Raw genomic sequence first — 25,678 nt, forward strand, 5'->3', positions numbered from 1 at the left:
AGAACTGTGATATTATTACTTGTGGAAAAGTACCATCTACCCCAGCTAACAATCCATTTTATCACAATGGATGAAAAAAAAGAGAACAACTGTAGAGGAGGGCCAAAGATTTCTTGGTGAAAACATTGATAAGCTCACTGATGCAGTAACAACATTATGCACTGTCATGCAGCAAGACAGTGTGAATCAGAGGCTCAGACACCACCAGCATATGTCTCGGTTGGATGGCTTTAACAGGTCAGTGAACTGTCTGGCCTATTATACCGCCACATCATCTCATTAAACAGTCAATATTGAGATGGAGATTGGAAACTATAGCATGGATATGGCATGTGGGATTGTACAACTCACAAGTGCATTGGAAAACATACAAACAACCCAAGTCTCTACAGCTGGTAAATAGTTGCGGTTGGAGGTAAGTGAAGAGGCTTCAATCCTTAGTAGCCTCTCAGTGACTGATGCCATTAATCTGTGACAAACATGCAGTTAAAGATCAGGTACTGATGTGTCTCTGGCTCCCCCACCTTCTAGGACTGAAAAACTAAGTGCCAGTAGAGGCAGACAAAGGCATTTTGTTTTGCTATCAAAACATTAAAATAATAACTTCTACTTTGCTAAAAGATTGCTTACTTGGCTTGATAATATGGAAAACATTAATCAGAAACCTTATTAAAAGGCACATTGTGTTTCATAGCATCATAGTATAGCGACACTGTTTTCTTTTGTTTCATTACAAATGTTTGGTTTACCCTTACCTGGAAAGTAATGTGCAGTAATGCCTACACAATGTGTTCTGCCTTCACCAGCCTGAGAAGCATTTGGGGTTTCTGGGGTAGTGGATTACCATCCTCATGCTCAGAATCTGAATTAATTTTGACATTGGGGAGGCCTCTCTTTATCACTAGGTTATGCAGCATAGTACATGTTGCTATAATTTTGCAGCAGATTTCTGGGATATAGTGCAGGGCAACCCCACTTTTGCATAGACACCTGACTCTTCCATTTAGAGTGCCAAACGTGTGTTCTATTACAGAACATGGAGACTTATGAGCTTATCTGACCTCACTTCTGGTTGTTGTATTTACACATGGGGCTACAATCCATGAGAACAAGGTTTCAGCATTGTCACCTAAAACAAAAAAAATTAAATATGTTTTTAAAGGTACTACTTTAACCTGGCCTGCATGTATGTACAAAGTATTAAACATACAAGCAACTAGGCATCCCCAGAGTCTCCTCTAGAAAGACAATTATAAATCCCACTCTGCTGATACATGTAGGAGTTATGTGTGATGCCTGGAAAAACTGCTACAAAGTCTCTTATAACACAGGATGAAACACACAAAACATGTATATTCAGTGAGTAGCTATTGTTTTTGATTGCACTTTAAGAACTCATTTGTCGATGTTAGGCATATTGCAACAAGAGCCCAATTAGCACAATCAATAACATGGGGGAATTGTGCAATAGGATAACAACACTTTCACTCTGTTCTAAATCCTGTTGAGACCTTGACAAACATATATTGATTTAATTTTACCAATATATTATCCAAAAATCTACAAAAAAATTAAAACAGTATAAGGCACTTTGCAAAACTCACTCTGCTACTGCAATTACTCCCTAGTAACGTCCAGAAGCTAACAGGTATAGGGAACAGAGTACTTGAATATGCAATGGAATTGTATTACCTCTCTCTGTCTTTCTAGAAGTGGTTGCAGCTCAGCAATCTCATCTAAAATTACCTGCCTATCTTGTATTTTTCTCATAGATCTCCTACTCTGTTTGTTCAGGAAGGGTTATCCTAACCCTAAAACCCTCTTCTGTTTCCCTCTTATCTGCAGATCAGCTGAAATTCCTATCTTCCTTATCCTCCTCTCCGAACCATACAAAGCAGCCAGCGGCGGCGCGTCCACTATGGTGGAGGAGTGTTGCCCCCCCCCCCACTAGTAGCAGCAGCTGCAAATTGAAAAATAAAAAATAATAAACAATATGTATTATTGATTTATTTTTAAAGGGGCAGTGCTCTGGAGGATGGCAGGCAGGGAGGGGGAATGGTGTGCATTTCCCTCAGTGCGCATGTGTGTTTGGTCAGCTGTCCCAGGATGGCCCAACACACATGTGCCCTGAGCTCTCTCCAGCATGAGCTGTGATGTTGGGATGGAAACAACAGGCACAGGCTCCCAGTTTGTCTGGGGGTGGAAAGCCAGGGCGCTCAAGCCAATTCTAATGCTGCTATCATACTGCCAACAGCATGAGAGCAGCATTAGAGTTGGCTGTAGGGCAGGCTGGGAGCTTGTGCCTGCAGTGAGTGGAGTCAGTAGAGCGGTGTGGCGGCAATGCGGTTGGAAAGGTAAGCTTTTTTTATATTTCTAATTTTGTTGTCTTTGTTTTGTGCCCCCAAATCTGCTGCTTTGTCCTGACAGGAGCTGCCCCTGAAATCAACCACTGTGAAAGCCTGATGGATTTTGAGACTGTTTCTATAGATTATGTCTGATTAGCACCTGATTCCTGTTGGTGGTAAATTGTGCAAATTATGCATGAAAAAACACATTCTGTGACTAGTTATTTTAAACATTGGGTTACTGGTTGACTGGGGGGTAACCCTGGTCAAGCAACAACAACAATCCTAATCAGGGTAAGGGAGAAGCAAAACCCAAATTAACCTGTGCTCAAGTCCCTGGTAGCTTGGCGTAAAGAAGTCAGGCTTAACCTAGAGGCAGTTTGTAAAGTTTGTGTACAACACTTCAAACAGTAAAACACTGAAAACACCATGCAAAAGAATCCAACTCCTGGTTAGAAAAATAGAGCATAATTTAATAAATAAAAAATACCAAAATGACACAATTCCAATCAGGAGAACAATTTTGCCTAACAGCATAAAGTGCCAAACAAACTAGACTGGGACAAAGTCAATATTTCAAGCTAACCACAATGGAGCGCAGGTCAGAAACAGTCTCATATTAGTGCTGCTGAAGTTTTACCTTCTCAAGTTTTGTGCCAAGAGTCTTGTTCTCATAGAAGAAGTTTGCGAAGAGAAAGGAAAGTGTCGCTAGTAATGGTTGGTGTGGTGGAGCAGCCTGGGCTTTGCTGACAGGCGGGCTGGACCTTCATGTTGGTGATCCACATGGGCAGATGATGCTTTCTGTGTGAAGAGATGGATTTGCATTGGCTCATGCTGATTTTCCGTGTGAGATGCCAGTTTCAGTGCAAAAGGACCCATTTGCTGTCACAAAGAACCCAAAAGCTTGACTTTAAGGTCCCAGGACCTGAGAGGTACCTCTTGGGGGTCAGGAACCCATTAAAGATGGGTCCAGGAGCTGTGGGGCACCAGTTTTGTCCCAGAGGCTCAGATCAGGAGGCCAGCAGACTAGTCCTTTAAGTCACTCCGGGATAAAAGGTTCAAGATGAAGTTGCAGGCCCCATCCTTCATTCCCCAAGAAAGAGGACAGAAGGTGGCAGGTCCGCACAACAAGGCAGCAGCCTGTTCAAAGTAGTAGTCCAGCAAAGTGGCAGTCTTTGTCATCAGCACAGCAGCCGTTGCTGTATCCACAGGTCCAGAAGAGTACCGAAGTGGTGGTGTCTGTGATCCTTCTTTCATACGCATTTGTGCCTTTCAAGTGGGGAGAAACCTCTAGAGGCATGCCTTGGGAATGCACCGATGCGCTGCTTTTCCGGCTGTGGCTCCAGAGTAACAACAGGGTGTGTGCAGCCCTTTGTGTGGAGATAGGACACAGGCTATTCAGTGGTAAATGTGGCTGGGTCCAGCTCCCCTTTCTGATCCTCCTATCATCCCATCATGCCAGTAATGGCCCATTGAGTAACCCCACAGCTCCCATTGTGTGTGTTTCAGTCTAGGGGAAATACACAAAGCCTGACTGCTAAGTACACCCAGTCATGTGACCCAGGCAGGCACCGAATGGCTGAGGAAAGGAAATGCCAACTTTCTAAAAGTGTCATTTTGAGAATTGCAACTCAAAATAGACTTTACCATAAGTTAGGATTTTGAATTAGGATTCCAGAGACATCAAATGTATCTCTTCCCATTTCACAATTACACTTATGAAATGTAATAAGGCCACTCCAATATTATCTTATGGGAGAGATAGGCCTTGCAGTAGTAAAAATAAATTTAAGAGTTTTTCACTTTTCACTATCAGGACATTTAAAACGTAAAACTGCATGTCCAACATTTTAAATACATAGCATCCTGTCCTCTGGGCTTTCCAGGACCTACCCTAGAAGTGACATCAGAATTAAAAAGAAAGGTTGAGGAGTGCAAAAGGTTTATTTTGCCCGGTCGATATGACAGTTTGAAACTGCATACCCAGGTTTTGCAATGGCAATCCTGAGACATGTTTAGAGGGCTCCTTAAGTGGACAGCACAATCAATGATTCAGGCCCACTAGTAGCATTTAATTTACAACCCTGGGCACATGTAGAGAACTTTACTAGGAACTTATAAGTAAATTAAATATGCCAATGTTACCATGTTTAAGTGAAAGAGCACAAGCACTTCAGCACTGCTTAACAGCGGTAAAGTACACAGAAACCTAAGGCCAGCAAAAGCAAAGTTATCATAAACAGGAGGTATAAAGGCAAAACGCAAAATGTTAGTGAGAAACCAAGCCAAGGGTGTCAGGTCTAACAGTCACAATTTGGGAACAGTTTATACACACAAATAATGAATCATTATTGGCAAATCCATAAAAATAATTTGCTATTTGGAGTCACAAAATTACAGATTCAATTTTCATCCGTTGTGCCAAAAAAAAACGACAAAATATCTTTCATACATAGCAAGGGCCAGATGTACTAAGCATTGGTCACAACTTTCAACCAGTATTTTTGTGGTCAGTGCAGTATGTTGTGAACCTATGTAATTTTAGGTTGGTTCATGAAATACTGAATAGCAGTGGTTTGCAATATGACCTACCTCATGAATAGTACTGAGGTAGGCTTCAAATTGTTATCCATAACAATCCACTGCCACCATAGGGATGGTGGCCTACTAGGGTCTGCAGACCATCATTTCTGTGATTCCTTATAAATAAAGCATTCATGTTATTTTAAAAAAAGCAGCCCATTTTCCTTAAAGAAGGACAGGATGCTTCTTTAAAAACAAATGAAAAGTTAGAACAACATTTTTAAGAGTTGCCAGTTGGCACTACCTACTCTTATACAATGTTTATGACTACATGCAACCTTTCCCCTTTGTAAATGGTTTACCACTACCTTTCAGTAGTGGGTAAAATATTAAATTGTAGTGACTGGTCCTCAGCAACAAAACATTAATACATCTTATTCCAAATTACTATTTGGAAGGGGCACCCTAAACATGCCCTGACCAAATACTGATATGGTATGTTGTCACAAACCCAAATTGTGATTCAGTAACGTGTTATTGTATTACAATTTGGATCTGGTGCATAGATGAAGGCCATTTTGCAGTTGAAAATGATCTGATTTTGCTAAACAGATTGTTTGTGACTGTCAAAAGCTGTAGTATACCTGGTCCCAAATCCTTAATTTAGCAGTTGTTTACCAGTTTGCAATTGATTATCACACTGCTAAGCATTTTTACATCTGGCCCCTAGTTCCTCCTGAGATCTTGAGTAAGTTAGTCAAATAGAGTGGGACTTTTGAATAGGTTGCTTTGACAACTCTGTACCTAACTGCAGATGGTTCTAGCCTCTAAAGGAAGGCAGTGCAGTTCAGTTTGGGAAGATGTGGTTGAATTTCTTGGCAGAGGAGCGTAGTCTGGCTGTGGCATGTAAGACACCTTTTAGTGGAAGAAGATTGGCTTGAGATGTCCCTGCTAGAACTGCATTACCAAAGTCCAGTCAAAAAAGAATTAGAGCATGTGAAGCTTTTCTCATGTGAAGTTGCAAGACTGGATTCAACTTTTTAAACTTTTTTAACTGCTGTAGGTGGAAATTATTATGTTTGACAATTTTTATTATGTGCGGGACAAGGGTTAGAGAAGGGTTTAAAGTTATTCCAAGGAGGAGTGGAGGGACAAAAGCTGTTTATGTAATGTGTCTTTAAATCTGAAGTAATGCCTGAGGAGTCAAGTAATCTGGAATGATCAATTGTGTTGAAGGCTGTTGTTAGGTCCAGTAAAGCAAGCAACCAGGAGTCACCACTATCCAGTATTCTGTATGTCATCCAGATGTTTAACAATTTTATTTCTATTCCATGACCCACTCTGAATCCAGTGAATACGTTATTGATCTACTTAAATTAAAGATTTGTATGGAAACACATTGCTCAATGGTCTTTCCAAACTAAGGAAAATTAGAGATTGAGCAATAATTTTCTGGTAGGGGGGAATAAAGGTTGGGTTATTTGAGCAAGAGTGAGATTTGGGATTGACCTTACTTTTCCAACTAATTGAAAACTATGTCCATCACCACATCCAGTGGCCCTAACTCTCCCTGTCCATGTTAGGTGGGAACACCTCTTTGATTGTTGGGAAATTTCAGACTCATACCCCTGTACCATTACTGACCAAGATTTGCCCCTGCTCAAGGCTCTTTTTTGACTCACTCAAATGCAGACAAATCTCAAATGATTGGCTTACACCTAATTGGCACATTTAATGTACCTATAAGTCCCTTGTACAGTGGTATCCCTATACCCAGGGTCAGTAAATCAAATGCTACTAGTGGGCCTGCAGCGCTGCTGTCACCACCCACAGAAGTAGGCTTTCAAACTTGTCTCAGGCCTGCTAGCGCAGGGCCTGTGTGTGCAGTTTACTGCAACAGGAACATAGCAGCTAAATCTTCTTGCCAGGCCTGGAACTTCCCTTTTACTACATGTAAGTCACCCCTACTGTAGGCCCTAGCTAGCCCTATGGGCAGGTCGCTATGTATGTAAGAGGCAGGGCATGTGCCTGGTTGTGTGGCCTCTCCTGGTCATGACAAACAGCCTATTTGGTTTCTCCCTCTGTGAGTGCTGCCTTGCTCATAGGATTGCATTGGAAATGCCCTGCCTTATGTCTAGGGGGTATTATCTGATCTATAAGGGATAGCGTAGGCATGTTTGTAATGGTTGAAATGGTAGTGAGAAATGCTGCTTACTGGTGTAGGTGGATTTTTTATTACCATTATAGAAATGCCACTTCTAGAAAGTGAGCATTTCTCTGTGCTGGTGTTTTGCAGTCTGACTCTAATCCACGTCTGGGGCAGAGTGACAGCTGGCTTTGTGCATACTTTTCAGATACTCCGTATACAGGGAGCGTGGAGGTGTCACAGAGGTGCATCTGAATATTGAATGGTCTTCTTGGGCTAAGAGAAGGGGAGGCAGGGCACACCTGCATTTGTAAAGGATGTGCCCTGGCCTCACACAAAGGGCTCATTTACCCCCAACTGATGCGTGGAGCCTTTGCTGGAGGAGAGAGGGGACATCCCTAGAACCAGTTGAAACTGTCTGGAACCTCTTCTCCTCCTCTTTGTAAAAGTTGCTCAAAACTGAGTATAAGTACAAGGGTTTCCCCCCATGTTAGGGAGACGCTTTGGGGCACTTTGGACCATCAACTTGGACACAGAATGCTGCTGGAGGGACTCACCAAGAACTGCCTTGGACTGCTGTTGTTGTGCTGACCTGTGACATCCTGGGTCATTTGGAAGAACTGCACTGTCTGCAACTTTTTGTGCTGGCTTGCTTGGACCTTACGCCCTGTGCTCCCCTTTGACTGTGTCCAGGGGTTGGGTGGTGTGCGTCAGAACACTAGAAAAGTGTTTCATTTCCTGCTTCCCCAGCATGAGGGGAGCATTGTGGATAATTACTGCTGTGTTCCTGCAGTGCGAGGACAATGCTAGATTTGAGGACTCTGGTGTCAGAGCACTTGTCCCCTTTGTTTGTTTAAGTCCATAGGAGCGCTTTCCGTCATCTTCCCGAGTGAGTAAATCACTGCCGCGAGCCAGGCGGATTGCCGGGAGTCAGGCGAGTGAGGCGTGCCTTTATTGGTGCCCCGGGGTGAGGAGTACGGAGAGGAGTGCCCCTGGGGCACAGGAAGGCACCTGCTTTGGTGCACTCACCACTGTGGCCCGGGACAACTATCTGGAGGAGCTCGCACATCGGGGTTGGTGTGAGCATGCTGGTTGGTGGAGTAGCAGCACCAGGGGGAAGGGTCAGCCATCAAGAAGTGGCTACTCCCAAAATGCGCGGACTGCCTTGACAGACATCGGACCCATGCTGAAGCCAGGAGGCTCTCTGGTAAGTGACGTCCCCAACCCCGTGGGCAGGACGTGAGGTGAAACCCTAATCAGAGGGATCGTTCCTGCTAAGCCCCTTGGTGGCAGTCCTTCTCTGAGGAGGTGCACCTTGTGAGGGGTCATGGTCGGGCCGTGCAGACACGGACAGCCATTGAAGAAATCCTCTGTGTTTGCAAGCAAGCATCGAGGAATCGGAGTTGGCAGGAGCTGCCCGGTCCCCCCCCCCCGAACATAGTGCATTTTTGAGGGTAGGATACCCCATTAGGAGAGGAAGGTTGTTACCAGATATTGCTGCATTTACTGTATCCCTAGTAACAGGAGCACACGAGCTCCTGCATGGCTTCTATGGGGCTGGGATTTACCACCCTTTTGTATGATGTAGGTGAGAATGCATTTATGATAATGTCCTGGCATTTTGGGGTAACAGATACTTACTAGGACATACACATTTTTGGTATTGTGCTTACTAGGACATGTGCATTAAAACCAGTAACCTATGTGTTGTATGTGACGACTGCTGGCTTTCGCAGAGTAATAATACTGTGCAATGTTCTCACAACTGCTTGGGTAGCTGGGTATTACTGACATGTTGTGTTTGGTTTAATAATGTTGTGGCAATACAGTTTCTTTTGATATAACTTTCTGCTGTGTTTCCTTTGTGGTGGGGATTGTGTATTGTGTGTGTTGTGAAATCGCTTTACACCTTCACTCTGTGATAGGACTGACTGCTTGTGCCAAGCTACCAAGGGGGTGGGCAGGGGTTATCTTGGGTTTGTAACTCCCTCACTCCCTCACCCTAAGTAGAGTGGGTGAGTTCTACCTGGCTTAGGTGCATGCCCAGCCAACCAGAAACCTCATTTCCAACATTGGTTGGCAGCTGTGAGAAAAGGAGTTTCGCTTGCACAATACTATTGTGATTCATTGTTGCACCACACAAATTGTGTTTAGACCATCACATGTTTTGTTTCTCATGATTTTCTCTCATTGGTCATTTTTCCTGTTTTCAGTTCTTATGCTTGGGTATTTGATTGTCACACTTGTGTACCTTATCAAAATGTGGCTGACCTTTAAACTTGAGGACCTGCCGTTTTACTCCCAGGAGGAATTAAAGGGGTTCTGTTGAAAGAGAGGATTGCCATCGAGTGGGGACCTCGTAAGATCTCTAAATTTGTTTTAAACGTTTGTGACATATGCCCAGGAGAGGAGTGTTCTTAGCAGGTACCCAGAGGATCCTGATTGTAGTAAGGGTTCCCAATTGGAGGGCTCCCAGACCTCATACACAGTGAGCGGTGAAGAGACCGGCCAGGAGGGTGAGAATGACTGGGCAGGGATGCCAGTTGACAGGGAAGGCCCCAGTGATAGGGTATCCTGTGCTGGGTCCAATGTAAGAAGCAGTGTCACCTCCCATGACCTGTCGGTCGCATGATGAGCTTACAGATAGGCAGGAAGAGAGGGACCTGAAATTGATGCTTTCGTGACTGGCTGTGGAGTAGAGAAGGGCTGAGGTGTGGAAGACCTTTGTGCAGGAGAGGAGGGCAGAGGCAGAGAGGGCCTTTGCCAGAGAGAGACTCACTGTTGAGTGCAGTCTGAAGGTTCTGGACTCACCAGTGCTGCAGGCTGAGTCCAGTGGTGGCAGCAATGTTAAGTGCAGTAGCAGAGATGATCCTCACATACCCACAGATCTGGCACCTTGGTTCCAAGAGGGGGGAGCCATACATCAGTGGTTGAAGAAATATGAGGTGGCTCAGGTAGAGCGCAGGATGCCTGAGAAGGATTGGGGGTCTGGCCTAGGGAGTTATATTCCTGAGTAGGGGTGGGATGTCCTACTGGCTCTGGAAGGGAGTAACAGGAAGGGGTATCCCCCTATGAAGGGCGCACTGATAGTAAAGTATGGTTTCACCCCTGAGGAATACAGAAAGAGGTTCAGTGGCAGTAAGAAACTGTCCCACCAGTCTTTGGGGGAGTTTGTGGAGGATTGCTGCATGGCACTGGCTGGATGGGTGAAGGGTAGCACAGCAGACAATTTTGAAGGGCTGTTCAATCTGATTGTCAGAGGGCACCTTCTTCGTTGTTGTTTTTTAGGGCTACGCCAACACTTGTCAGTATGTGAGCTCTCTGACCCCATGTAGCTTGAAAGGAGGCAGACCTCTGGGTGTGTGCCAGAGGGTCTTGTGAGGCATTTGGGGGTGTTCCTAAAGGGAGTGGTCTAGGTGTTTACCAACCAGGTGTTGATGGGAGAGGCTTGCAGTGTCCCATGAAGGTCCCAGTGTAGTGGGATGGGTTTGGGATCCCGTGGCCAGTCTCAGAGGAGAGGGAATAGGGGTGGGCTGAGTCCCAAGATGTCTGAGACCCAGTCTCAGAGCCTGGTTGGTTTCATGAGTAAACGCCAGGTAGGGGCCTAGCCTACACCATAGGGCCATCTACTGAGAGGGACCCCATTTTGCCAGGAGGACTTGGACGGGTGGCTGATGTTACCGTTCTGCCAGTCCTGGTGTCTGGTAGTTTCACTCCAGAGTGGAGGAGGTGGGAACCCAGGCATAGGGTTGAGAGGGGGTTGAGAGACCCAGTGGAGAACCAGGAGGGCCAGGGTTCAGCTCTGAAGTCAGAGACCCTCCAGGAATGACCCTGGTGATACCATTTCTGGTCTGGGGGTGATCCAGGCTCTGCCAGGTGGCCAGAGGTCAGGAGAACAGCGCCAGCCAGACTTTAGCGCAGCCCTTAGGGAAGGTGTTTCCCTTGTGGGGGGTAGGTGTGCTCCCACGGAAGTCCAGGCTTGCCAGGCAATCGTCCAGTCTGAGGGTGGTGACTATGGGCTTGATAGTCAGGGTCAGGGTTTAAGCTGTGACCTGATGGGGGTAGGTGTGCTCCCTGAGAAGTCCTGGATTGCCAGGCAGTGGTCCATCCTGAGGATTGTGACTCTGGGCTAGAGGGTCAGGTTCAGGGGATAAGCTCTGACCTGATGGGGGGTAAGTGTGCTCCCCGGGACGTGCTGGCTTGCCAGGCAGTGGTCCAGACTGAGAGTGGTGACTCTGGGCTGGGTGGCAGGGTCAGGGAGTAAGCTCTGACCTGATGGGGGAAGGTCGTATGCTCACCCCTCCGTGTGTAACTTCTAGAGGTACTTCCCATTTTGGGGGGGTGTGAACTCTGGGAGTGGGGTTTAGGGAGGGAGAGACTCACTCCAGACCCCGGTGCAATCTGAGGGTGGTGACTCTGGGTTGGAAGGCCAGTTGCTGGGTGGTGATCCTGGGCTGGCGGGAGAATTGTGCATGATGGCTGTACCCAGCACCCTGACAGTTCTGGATTCTGGTGGTACTACTCCTAGGAGAAGCTGGCAGGAGTCTAGAAGGAGGGGCATGGAAGAGGGGAGCCTCACCTCTAGCCCCTGTGCAGCCTATGGGTGCGGACCCTAGGTTGTTATATCAGTGGCAGGTTAGACTCCCTCAACTGGTTGGAAGTGGAGTGGATAGAGGGTGCTATGCAGCTTGGGCCTGTAATGTTTACCTGACTAGTGCTTATGTTGCAGGATAACCAGTAACTTACGTGTTGTATGTGACTACTGCTGGCTTTCACAAATGAATGGCAAGGGGTAATGTTCTGACAACTGCTTGGGTAGCAGGGTATTACTGACATGCTGTGTTTGGTCTAATAATGGTGTGTACAATACAGATTATTTTTATATAACTCGGTGTTGTGTTTTCCTTGTGGTGGGGATAGTGCATCATGTGTGTTGTGTGTGCTGTGCAATCGCTTTACACATTGCCTCTGGGATAGGCCTGACTGCTCATGCCAAGCTACTAAGGGGGTGAGCAGGGTTTATCTTGGGAGTGTAACTCCCTGACCCAGACTAGGGTGGGTGGGTTCTGCCTGGCTTGGGTGCATACCCTAGCCAACCAGAAACCCCATTTCTAACACATCCCTAAACTTTGGTAGTATTTTCCTGAAGAACTTGTGAAGGTCCCAGTGAGTATTGAAGAGATCAATGTGAGATGTTGAGACAAACCCTACATCCTTGCTGAGTACTTATTCCTCCTTTGGTGCCAACACTTTATTGAATAGATTCACTATGAGGTCTGGTGCCTGTGCCTACTGTTGTATCATTCACTTAGGTCTCCTTATGATAATTCGTAATTGTTCGTCCACTGTACATGCTAAGTATTTTTTGTTTTTTTGGTGTCCTATGCTCCCTTCTCTTCCTAAAAAAGAATGGTGAGCATGTGAATAGCTTTGGTTGGGGGAAGCCATGGAAGTTGTGAGGCCAAAAGCTTGGTGGTTGGAATCCTGGTTGAAAAAAGAGGGCATCATCTGTGAATATGTATTTCGAGGCAGTATACTGTGCTCATCGCCACTTCTCCAATTCTAAAAGCTCCATGTCCAACATTGAAGGCAATACCTCTTTTTCTATGTAGATGGGGGTCTCATAAACAGATGGTGTACACCTTTTCCATGCTATTTTTGTATGTTCTTTTGCAGCTTTGGTATATTTTGTTGAGTGAGATATTTATTATTGTCCCTCATTTCCTTCTTAATTTCATCAAAGCACTTCTTATAGGTTGAAATATGTGGGGTTGCTTTCAGGTTGGTCTCTCTAATTAGCATCCTGGTCCTCAGTGCCTCAGAAATTCTCTTGGTGGTTTCAATTATGAGGATAAGGCAGGCATGTGTGAATTTCCAAGCCTACTGGAACAATTTTTAGAAAAATAGGTCATCCAAGAAGTGGCACAACTCCTTGGTCACTATCAGCTCATTTGGTTTTTTATTTACTCTTAAGTATTCAGTCATTATTTCCCTGTACACAGCGACTCTGAAGTGGTCTCATTTGAGCTGGGAAAGTAATGATGGTGTCAATAATATAGCTGTAGCAATCTCATCATCATATGACATACCTTGCAGCTCAGCCATGGTCAATCATGTGTTGGATATATCAGGAGCAGTATGGTGTGCTCCCAACATCCCTATTGCTGGTTTCAGGATGTAGAGGTATTTATTTTCCCTTTATGTAGAATTGTTTAGTAGTGAACATGTAAATGGACATACACTTCCTGACAGCTGGGACACAGTGCATAAACACTTATACAAAGATGGGGCAGGGTGGAAGGTGAGGATTGGTCAGTCCATCACATGTCTTCTCAGACATAAATTACCAAAACAAAGGTAAGGAGTTCCAAATCAAGTCTGTTTATGTAGACTCAAACAGAGACAAGGTTCTGAGATAATTCCAAATTAAGGTGTATCCCTTTTTAGGATACAGGGACCCTCACCTACCACAGTGGCATGCTTCATCATTTGGGGCTGCTGCTTGTTGGGTGCGAGGGTGCAATGACTAACGGGCATCCTGTACGGAGCTCTTTGTGAAGATCTTTTTATCCTCATTTCAGCAAGATCCAGAGTTCAATTGAACTTCCCCAGTACAAGATGTTCTCTTCTGTGAAGAGGACTACATGAATGGAGATTGGTCTAGTATGACGTATTAAGATTATCTATGGAAACCCAAAATTCTATTTTATTTGACAACTGAGTTAGTCTGGAGTATATTATCCATTCTAGTCCACTGCTGTTTCACAGTAATGTAGAGCAAACAGGCCCAGTACAGCAGGCTTGCATAAGCCCACACATGATATCAACAGGCCAGGCTTAGGGTTGGCAGTAAGAACAGGGCTTTTAGTAGTCCTGACCCAGCACCAGACCAACCTTGAAAGAAGAGAGGAATCAGGGAAAGCAGTATGGGTGAAACTTCTCTACAAAACAGTAGAAAATGCTGCAGATTGCTAGCAGATTATAATTACATCAGGCAACTAAAACTCCAAGGAAGGAGAGTTTGAAATTATCTGGATTGTAAAGCCCCTGCATACAGTGATCATCTGCACAGCAAGGAATCAGCAGTTCCTCTTTCTTTCTCCCTCCCTTTTAATAGAAATTATAGAAATGTATAAAGATTATATCAATAGATTAATGATCTGGTGTACATGGTTTGTCACCAAAACTTAAAGTGAAGAAGCCAAACAAGAGGACACATATACACAGGGAGTGACAGATTTGAATTTCCCATCCTCCATCTGCACAGAAAGCAACATCACTGGATTTCCCATTATCCTTCTGCACAAGAAATTACGTTGCTAGTTTCCCACCAAAGTCATCTTTAAAAGAAGACGCCAAGCAAGAGGACTTTATTTCCCATCACCCATTTGCACAGGAAGTGACATCACTGGATTTCCCATCATCCATCTGCACAGGAAGTGAGATTGCTAGTTTCTTGTACATGGCACACTGCACTCCCCCCAGACCTACTTAATGACAGCTGCAGATCAGATGTGCACTGCCGTTGTGCCGTTGTCTCGCAAAAGGCAAGTCTAGCTGTGCCCATCCATGTCTGGACCATGCCCAGGGCCAGGAACCCCGGTTCTCCCCCTACCCACTGCTCTCCTACCTCTCTTTCAACCCCCTGCCACCGTTCATCACACTGCTGCCACACTGCATCACAAAACATGGAAGGAGCATTCACATGCGCCTCTTGCAAGTTCTCATGCACTCTCCCATACCCTGCTCAATAAACACAAACCAGCCATCCCTTTCGCTTACACTGACGAAACAACAGCCTCACAACGCTCCTTACTCACATGCATGCTACTTGACACCCACTCAGCTGCCAAACATGCCATCGCGATATGGGACCAACATTACGACCACACCCCAGACCTGCTCTTCCTCACAGAAGCATGGCTAAATCCAACTTGACAATGCTGTGGCCATCTCTGCCGGCTACAAGATCACCAACCAAGACCATCAGCACAAGCTGGAAGTTTAAGTGGCTATCATATTCAGAGATATTATTAGTTGCACTAATTACACCAACACCACCACCAACTGCCTGAAACACCTCACATTCAAGATACGCATCGGACCCACTATCTCTCTGGGCAAAATCCTCTTCAACAGACCACCAGGACCTCACACCAGTTTTGCCAGTGACATTGCAGACTTCTTCTCACCCATCAACATCAATGGCAACACCATCACCTTCCTTGGAGACAATAACTTTCATCTAGAAGACTGCACTGACCCAAACCTTACGGCCCTTACAAAAACCTTGGAAACCTTGTCCTCATCCAGCACATTACCAAACCCATCAACACCTATTAGACCCAATTTCCCCAGCAATCAGTAGCATAACAGTCAACAAGCCAGCAAGTATGACCTGGAAGGACCATGCCATTTTCAGTTTCAGCAAATTCATCCTGTACTAACCCTGCTCATGAAACCATCAGCATGCTTTCCAATTACAGAGCCATCTTCCTCCTACCATACCAGGTAAAGGCCTTAGCAAAACAAATCAATGACACCTCCTTGACAACCTCAGCATCCACTAGCTCCTTGACGCCACGCAGTATGGATTCAGGCCTAACCACAGTACAAAAACAGCTGTGATTGCCACAACAGGTGACATATGCATGATCCTTGATAGAAAAGTCATGGCATTCCTCATTCTTCTGGACCTCTCTGCAGCATTTGGCACAGTCTCACACCCCATCCAGCACCTACACGAAACATCCAAGAACCCCCTCTCTGTTGGATCTACTAATTTTTTATGGATAGAACATAAGCTGTCAGCCTGGCAGCTCACTCCTTGGAAGCCTGCAAACTCATCGACAAAGTGCCTCAAAATTCATTGCTTAGCCCTACCTTTGTTAATTTATAGTTTATCCCTCTGGCCAACGTCATCCATGCACATAACTTTGTCATCCTCTCCTGTGCCGATGCCACACAACTCATATTCTCCCTCTAGGACAAGACCCCCAACATATGAAAGACGTTCACCGCCTGCATTACCGAAATCACTAACTGGGTGAAAGCCACCTGTCTCAAACTGAACACACACAAAACTAAGTAGCAATCCTCAGAACGAACATCTCATAATGGGACTCCAACTGATCATCTGGACTTGAACCCACACCTGGTACCCATATCAGAACGATGAAATAATCATTGTCTGGAAACTGGATATGACCATATAAGTCAAGGTTTTCACTGCATCCTACTTCTAGGCACTGAAGATGCAGAGGAAGATCTTCAAAAGTCTCTTAAGCAACACAAGAAAAACTGTCACTCATGTCCTAGTCATCAGCAAGTTAGGCAACGAGAACACCATCCAGGCCGGGATCACCAAACAACTCACTGGAAGACTGAAAACCATGTAGCTCTCAGAAGCCAGACTCATCCTCAACGTCCCACACAAATCTCAAATCATACCTCACCTTAGGGAGTTCTACCGGCTCCCGTTATTCAAACACGCTAATTTCAAACTCATCACACACATGTTTAAGGCACTACATAACTTAGGCCCCACCTACTTGAACACTTGCATGTTCTTTCACTGACCACTCAGACACCCCTGCTCTGCAGGATTCCTACTAGCACACACCCCATTCATACACATAGCCAGATTGTAAGGAAATGCCTTCTTGGCATGGTTACCCCCTGACTTTTTGCCTTTGCTGATGCCAAGTTATGATTGAAAGTGTGCTGGGACCCTGCTAACCAGGCCTCAGCACCAGTGTCCTTTCCCTAAACTGTACGTTTGTTTCCACAATTGGCACAGCACTGGCACTCAGATAAGTCCCTTGTAACTGGTACCTCTGGTACCAAGGGCCCTAATGCCAGGGAAGGTCTCTAAGGGCTGCATCATATCTTATGCCACCCTGGGGACCCCTCACTCAGCACATGCACACTGCCTCACTGCTTGTGTGTGCTGGTGGGGATAAAATGACTAAGTCGACATGGCACTCCCCTCAGAGTGCCATGCCAACCTCACACTGCCTGTGGCATAGGTAAGTCACCCCTCTAGCAGGCCTTACAGCCCTAAGGCAGGGTGCACTATACCACAGGTGAGGGCATATGTGCATGAGCACTATGCCCCTACAGTGTCTAAGCCAAACCTTAGACATTGAAGTGCAGGGTAGTCATAAGAGTATATGGTCTGGGAGTTTGTCAAACACAAACTCCACAATTCCATAATCGCTACACTGAAATCTGGGAAGTTTGGTATCAAACTTCTCAGCATAATAAGTGCACACTAATGCCAGTGTGGAATTTATTGTACAAAGCACTCAGAGGGCATCTTAGAGATGCCCCCTGAATAGCAATCCGACTTCTAGCATGGGGCTGACCGGTTTCTGCCAGCCTGCCACAACCAGACGAGTTGCTGGCCACATGGGGAGAGTGCCTTTGTCACTCTGTGGCCAGGAACAAAGCCTTTACTGGGTGGAGGTGCTTCACACCTCCCCCTGCAGGAACTGTAACACCTGAAGGTGAGCCTCAAAGGCTCACCCCTTTCGTTCCAGTTCCACAGGGCATCCCAGCTAGTGGAGATGTCCGCCCCTCTGGCCACTGCCCCCACTTTTGGCGTCAAGGCTGGAGGAGATAATTAGAAAAACAAGGAGGAGTCACCCACCAGTCAGGACAGCCCCTAAGGTGCCCTGAGCTGAGGTGACCCCTGCCTTTAGAAATCCTTCATCTTAGTTTTGGAGGATTCACCCAAAAGGATTAGGGACGTGCTCCCCTCCCCCACAGGGAGGAGGCACAAAGAGGGTGTAGCCACCCTCCAGGACAGTCATTGGCTACTGCCCTCCCAGACCTAAACACACCCCTAAATTTAGTATTTAGAGGCAACCCAGAGCCCAGGAAATCAGATTCCTGCAACCTGAACAAAGAAGATGGACTGCTGATCTACAAGCCCTGCAGAGAAGACGGAAGACGGCAACTGCTTTGGCCCCAGCCCTACCATCCTGTCTCCTGACTCAAAAACCTGCAACCAGCGATGCATTCAACAGGGACCAGCGACCTCTGAAACCTCAGAGGACTGCCCAGAATCCCAGGACCAAAAAACTCCCGTGAGCAGCGGCTCTGGTCAACAACCAGCAACAAACTTGCAACTTTTCTACAACTTCAAAGACCTCACTCTTCCCACCGGAAGCGTGAGATTTCACACTCTGCACCCGACGCCCCCGGCTCAAGATCCAGAGAACTAACACCACAGGGAGGACCCCCCGGCGACTGCGACCCCCTGAGTAGCACGAGACGACCTCCCTGGACCCTCACAGCGACACCTGCAGAGAGAATCCAGAGGCTCCCCCTGACCACGACTGCACGTAACAAGGGACCCGATGCCTGGACCAAGCACTGCACCCGCAGCCCCCAGGACCAGAAGAACCGAACTTCACTCCCAGGTGACCCTCTGCATAGCTTAGGTGGTGGCTGGCCAGAGAAGTCCCCCTGTGCTCTGCCTGCACCGCTACAGTGAACACGGGTTGCTCCATTGAAACCATTACTAAACCCGACGCCTGCTTTGCACACTGCACCCGGCCACCCCTGTGCCACTGAGGGTGTGTTTTGTGTGCCTACCTGTGTCCCCCCCAGTGCTCTACGAAACCCCCCTGGTCTTCCCCCCGGGGACGCGGGTACTTACCTGCTGGCAGACTGTAACCGGAGCACTCCTGTTCTCCATAGGCACCTATGTGTTTTGGGCACCTTCTTGACCTCTACACCTGACTGGCCCTGACATGCTGGTGTGGTAACTTTGGGGTTGCCTTGAACCCCCAGCTGTGGGCTGCCTATGCCCAGGAACTGAGACATGTAAGTGTCTTACTTACCTCACAACCTCACCAATACTTACCTCCCCCAGGAACTCGAAACAAATTGGCCACAGCACACAGAATGTATTGTCCAATCATGTGGTGGGGATAGCGGATCCCTGATGGTACGTTGAGGGTTTTGAAGAAGTATGAGGTAAAGAGAAAATCTTGAGTCTTGTTGTTAGATGATGTCTTTAATTGTAGAAATTAGAAAACATGATGTCATCAGAGATATACAGCCAACACGTGTTTCGTCACACAAGGAACTGTTGATTTTTGCACTGTCTACTTTTAAAATAGCTTATTACCATTTTAACAACAACTGTATATGTTATTGCTCTAATTCAAAGTTCCTAGCTTACCTGTGTGGAGTACCTTGCATTTTATGTATTTACTTCAAATCTTCAACTTGTGGTTCTAAAAATATCTCTTACTTTGAGATAGTATATACAGAGCCAACTTCCTACACAGATCAACTAGATAGGCATTCTCTTTCACCTAAAATGTGAGGCAGCCTCCCACTCCCCATCAGAGCTTCCTCTATTTTTCTTCAATTGTGCAAGAAGCTGAAGACCTGGCTTTTCAGTTAACCAACCTGCCATAGGCAGGGCTAGGTACACATGCCTACTCAGAGCTAGAATACTCTTGCGAGTGATAGTGCACTTTACAAATACACACGACATAACATAACACATTGCAATTGTTTTTGTCCTACTAGGGTATATAATTTCCCACTGGCCGTCTTCATGTGGTCAATAACCTTACAGCTAGCTTATTGAATTATGTGATGTTGGTGCAATTATAAGTATTTTTGGATGTTATAGGTTTAATCTAACTTTTTTACAAAGGATATTTAGGTTGGTGATAGGATATAATTTGACAGTATAACTTGGAAGGATATACTATTGCAAGAGCAGACATTTAGATAGCAAAATAGCTTTGATCTCTATGGTGCATGTGATGGTGAAAGGACTTGTGTCTAATGTGCAATGTCGGTGTACGGATATGTGCAAGTGTGCGTGTGGCTTGAACTGGATGCACTACTGATCTAATAAACACTGAACTATCTGGATGGCTTGAAGTTGATTGATTGTGCAAGGAGCTTTTTCCAAAACCACTGGTACACTAGCACACCACACTGCAGTGATCTGAAGGGCGATTGCAATAGAAAGGATAGATAGAATCAGTTTGAAGCAGGAAGAGGATGAGAGAAACTGAGTTCAAATCAACACCTCCACCGCCATCCCCCACACAACAGATGAGTGTTCTTACATAATAGTAAGGTTGCAAGTGGGGGGAGAGGTTACACAAGAATCTCTATAACAAAAGTTTGAACCCTCTTAATTAGATAGCAAATTTAGAGATCTAACATTACATAACATGTTCTAATACAGGTACATTAACCATTTCACATGATGTAAGAGGATTGAAATTGTGACTATTGGCCAATATCTTTATGCCAAGTCATAAAAAATCATGACTTTCAACACAAGCCAGTATTTACCCCCATGAAGAAACATTAACATAGAGCTGTCAGTGCAAGCTAAAACATGACAAAAGTATTTTAGGATTGTCTAGAAAATTCCTATTTGTTTTAATGCAATTAGAGATATATTTGCTATGTTAAAGAAAAAGAATACAAACAGTTTTACACATACTGCTGTGTAAATATAGGGCCTCATTACGACCCTGGCGGTCATAGACCGCCAGGGTGGAGGCCGGAGGTAGCACCGCCAACAGGCTGGCGGTGCTACATCAGGTATTCCGACTGCGGCTGTGAAGCCGCGTTCGCCCAGCCGGGTCCGGCGGTTTCCCGACGGATTTCCCCCGGCTGGGGGAATTCTCCATGGCGGCGCTGCATGCAGCGCCGCCATGGGGATTCCGACCCCCTTCCCGCCAGCCTGTTCCTGGCGGTATACACCGCCAGGAAGAGGCTGACGGGAACGGGTGTCGTGGGGCCCCTGGGGGCCCCTGCACTGCCCATGCTACTGGCATGGGCAGTGCAGGGGCCCCCCAATAGGGCCCCATTAAGATTTTCAGTGTCTGCTTGGCAGACACTGAAAATCGCAACGGGTGCAACTGCACCCGTCGCACCCCAGCAAATCCGCCGGCTCCACTTGGAGCCGGCTTCATCTTTGCTGGGGCTTTCCCGCTGGGCCGGCGGGCGATCTTTTGAAGATCGGCCGCCGGCCCAGCGGGAAAGTTAGAGTGGTCCCCGCGGTCATTTGACCGCGGGGCGGTGTTTGGGCGGTTTCCGCCCGGCGGGTGGCACCCGCCGCCCGCCGGGGTCGGAATGACCACCCATAATCTCCTTGCCCTTCCTAACCTCACACTACACAGACATATACAGTATTTTTCTCTGGAAAAGATGGCAACCCTTCCTGCAGATCTTTAAAGAAGTCGGCACATCAACTGATGCTTATAATCATGGTTAGAACCCACAGCCTGATGCGCCCAATAGCACCAACAGACAGGTGCATACCTGGGTAGGATTAACACTACTGAAGCCAGTGACAACAAAAGTGACTCCCTTTCAAAATAGAACAGCACACCATTAGCAGTGCAAGCATCACTCACAAAACAGACACTGACAGACATTAGCAGTGCAAGTTCGCCTCTCTTACAGAACAGATACACCATGTGCATCAGTTGGCAAGTTTCCCCATCTTCATAGTACATCAGAGCTTACTTCACATTACAGGTATAGCTGGAAAACAGCAGTGCAGGCTTCCATTCCTTAAAGAATGGGTACAGCATGTGGCAAAAATATGTTTCCTTCCTTTGCTGCCCAGATACAATATTGTAACAGCAGAGGAAGCTTTCCTCCCTGGCACTACAGCAGCATAGACCAGCTAAAGCTGAAGAAGTATTAATTAAACCACGTCTCTCAAGTAATAGGTATTGCACTGTCTGCACAGCAGTGCAAACACCATTGCCTATTTGATGCATACGTTTTGGTATTGTGTGGATTGGTAAGTGCACAGTGAGTTAAGCAAGTAAAATATTTAAGAAAGGATGAAAGTAGAGTATAAACTTATTTTATTCTAGTACCAAGATTCCTCAAGGAGTGAATGTGCACCCATATGCATATGGGCATATGTGTACATGTACATGCTTATGTTATATTATGTGCTGGGTGAATGGCTGTGTGTACATGAGCATATGGATGAATAAGTAGATGGTGGTGTGAGTTGATTTACAATTGATTGAGGCTTGATAGCTTGTGAATTTATGTTTTGACTAATGCTGAATTTGTGTGGACAGGTGAGTAGGGTAATTGAGGATGTGGATAGAGACTACACATATAAAGAAAATGTCTGTGGATTGATGGATATTTGTGCAAGGATTGATGATAAGTTACTTTGCAGGTATGGGTGGATTAAAAGTCACTTTTGGGAACTTCACTATACGCTTGTTACGTAAAATTCCCCAAACATACATCATTATTCCATGTCACATGAATGTATATGTGCATGAATGTGTGTGAACGAACTTGATGCTACTAATTTTTGAGCTGTTACTCTTGTGCACGTGCTGAAAAGGGGCTGGTGATTATGAAGGACATGCATATCTACCTGCTAGGAAACAAAGCACAAGCAATCTCTGTGATCCGAAATTCTTGTGCTGCCCAGTGTTTGGGGACTGTTTTATATGCACTTATGACTCCTATCCCAGAAACAGAAGAATCTACAATGACAAACATGATGTATTTGATATGATTCTGTGACGTGGCTACTGGTAGCTGTAAGAGAAGCTCATAACAGAAAGAATACCAGTGAATAGCAGTACGTGTTCTCAGATGAACATACAACATGTTGTTGACATGTACTTTCCAATGATAAGGTCACACGTGCAAATGTGACTCCACCAATTGTGATAACCATGTGCCCCAGTTCATCAGAACATTTATTATTGATAGAGCTTCAGAATGATACATCAAGAAGAACTATAAGATCTAATTGTTGGTATGCTAATGTTCTGTCAGTTAAGTGTAATTGTTTGCACTGCTATTCTGAGTCGATATAGAACAACCACATACAATGCCCTATTGATCCACTGTCACATGGCAGAATGTTGTATCTTGTATCTTGTTTTATACTGGTATTTTGTTAAGAGCCATATCTCACTGCCTGCAAAGGAATGTTACCCTTACCAGGTTCGAAACTGAAGTGTTGTGGTTTGAAGTGGGGACAGTTGGGCTTTGGACTGGGGGAAGCCAAGAGTACTTGTGTATACTACTGTTAACGCGTCCCTTTATGATAATTTATTACACATTAGGACTCGTTTTAGGCCAATGAATCTTTTGACCCAGTTGATAGATACCTTAGGACGAGATAGCTAATCAATATGTCAATCAATACATCAATAATGTCATCAATATTTATTACCACAGTGCATTTCACTTTAGTCAAAGACATTAATTGACTTAAGACGCCACCATGACCTTGCAGTCATGAATAACCACACCAGTTTAGTTGAATTTTATTAAGTTTATTCCCTATTGTTTACAATTCTAAGAGCAGATGTGTGTTAATCTCAAAACTAAAACACTCAATAACATTGTCATAATTTGGCAACTCCAATAAAACTTAAACAACGCGAGGGACGCAATTATTAGAACATAACACAACGTCAACATAAGTCAACTTTACAAGAGTGCCATCAACGCGTCAGTTCAACAAAGCATAGATTCAGTTGTTTATCTATTTGAGTTAGTTTAGTGAACCCCTGTCCTAACCTCTGATTAGCATTGGCATGTTGGGCTTCATGCAAAACAATTTAGAACACTAATTTGGAAAGCATCTAACTATGGTCCCTGTCAAATGTAAGCAGTTGGTACCTAGAAAGGAAAAGCAAACAGACAAATCACAATTTCATTGTCATAGTTACCCTCCAAGGTTTAGCTCAGCACTCAGGTTCAGTCTTCGTCTTCAGGACATCAGTTGATTCACCATCAGTCAAAACTCAGCTCCAGGGCAAAAGGGGCACTTCCCTCATAAGTAGGTAAAGTGTAAAATGGGCAATCTAAGAAAAGGATGGTTTAAGTAAAACCAAATTAAGTCAACAAACAGAGTGTCAAAGTTTCTGGATAAAATCAATAGCATTTCCTAACCCACCACTCTTGGCTCCCTGTGTCATGGGTTTTTATCCCTTTTTCATTGTACATTCCCCTAAAATTTAATTGGTCCATGGTTATACCCCACTGTCTTTACCCAGTTAGAAAACAGATTATGGGGGTGATTCTGACCGCGGCGGACGGCGGTCGCCGCCCGCCACGCGGTTCCTGCCGAAAGACCGCTCCGCGGTCAAAAGACCGCAGCGGTCATTCTGGCTTTCCCACTGGGCTGGCGGGCGACCGCCGAAAGTCCGCCCGCCAGCCCAGCGGGAAACACCCTTCCCACGAGGACGCCGGCTCAGAATTGAGCCGGCGGTGTGGGAAGGTGCGACGGGTGCAGTTGCACCCGTCGCGAATTTCAGTGTCTGCTAGGCAGACACTGAAATTCTTTTTGGGGCCCTCTTACAGGGGCCCCTGCAGTGCCCATGCCATTGGCATGGGCACTGCAGGGGCCCCCAGGGGCCCCGCGGCACCCCCTACCGCCATCCTGTTCCCGGCGGGAGAACCGCCAGGAACTGGATGGCGGTAGGGGGTGTCAGAATCCCCATGGCGGCGGAGCGCGCTCCGCCGCCATGGAGGATTCTCAAGGGCAGCGGAAAGTCGGCGGTACACCGCCGACTTTCCGTTTCTGGCCGCGGCTGAACCGCCGCGGTCAGAATGCCCAGCGGTGCACCGCCAGCCTGTTGGCGGTGCTACCGCCGACCTCTGCCATGGCGGTAATTACCGCCAGGGTCAGAATGACCCCCTATGTCATTAATCTCTCACCCCATATTAGTTTACAGACATTTTATTGGTCCATATGATTGACGTCTTCAGAGGTAGCACGTCCTGTATGATTTGATCCTTCTGTAATTGTTTGCACATCTTTTGGTCAGTAGCTCCATTGTCTTCACCGGTTTGAACGACCTTGTACATTACGTTAATCTACACTGTTGCATTTTGACTAACATTTTCTACAAGCAAATAAGAATTTCATGAGAACAGATCTACTATGGGTACATTCAGCTTCTAGTTTGAAGAAAACAAGAGGTCATGTCCTTTTGCGAGTCAGCACACTGCACGTTAGGAAAAATACATTTAATATGAGAGCCAGCCAGCTAAGCTTCGGCTCATGCTAACTTAAGGCCTACAAGGTTTATTAGCACAATTTCAATAACGTAATCATTAATAATTAATATAAAACTTATTCAATTTCAATAATTCATAAACATTAGTCATTTTATTAGTCCATGTATACATTGGCGGCCACTCCCCGTGGTCACATTTCAAGTGCACGTTTAAGCAAAAATTCATTACTACAGTTTCTATGCGGCATTATCACACATTAATTCATGAACATTTCATATTAATATAGATTATATAAGCTATGCTCTCTCAGTCCCTCCTCTGATGACGTTCCTCATCACATAAACTTTTCCCTTTCAACCTTTCACTTTTAATTTTTCACCTTGCGCATAATGCGCATTTCAACATCTTGTCCTTTTCATTAAACATTTTCTCCCTTTCACTTTCCTCATTTCTCTTGTTTCTCTTTGTCCAATTTCTTTTAATTTTGTCATTAATTTTGCATGCTCCCCATAAACCTAATAAACAGACCAGGACCCTCTAATATTTTTGCAAGAACCCCATTCCAAATATTGCTAAACCATCTCCCTACTCTGGTAATTCCTTTTCCAACTTTCTCCCACACTCCAGGACCAGGACCCTCTAATATTTT

The sequence above is a fragment of the Pleurodeles waltl genome, chromosome 8, assembly GCF_031143425.1.
Source record: "Pleurodeles waltl isolate 20211129_DDA chromosome 8, aPleWal1.hap1.20221129, whole genome shotgun sequence".
In the NCBI taxonomy this organism is placed as follows: domain Eukaryota; kingdom Metazoa; phylum Chordata; class Amphibia; order Caudata; family Salamandridae; genus Pleurodeles; species Pleurodeles waltl.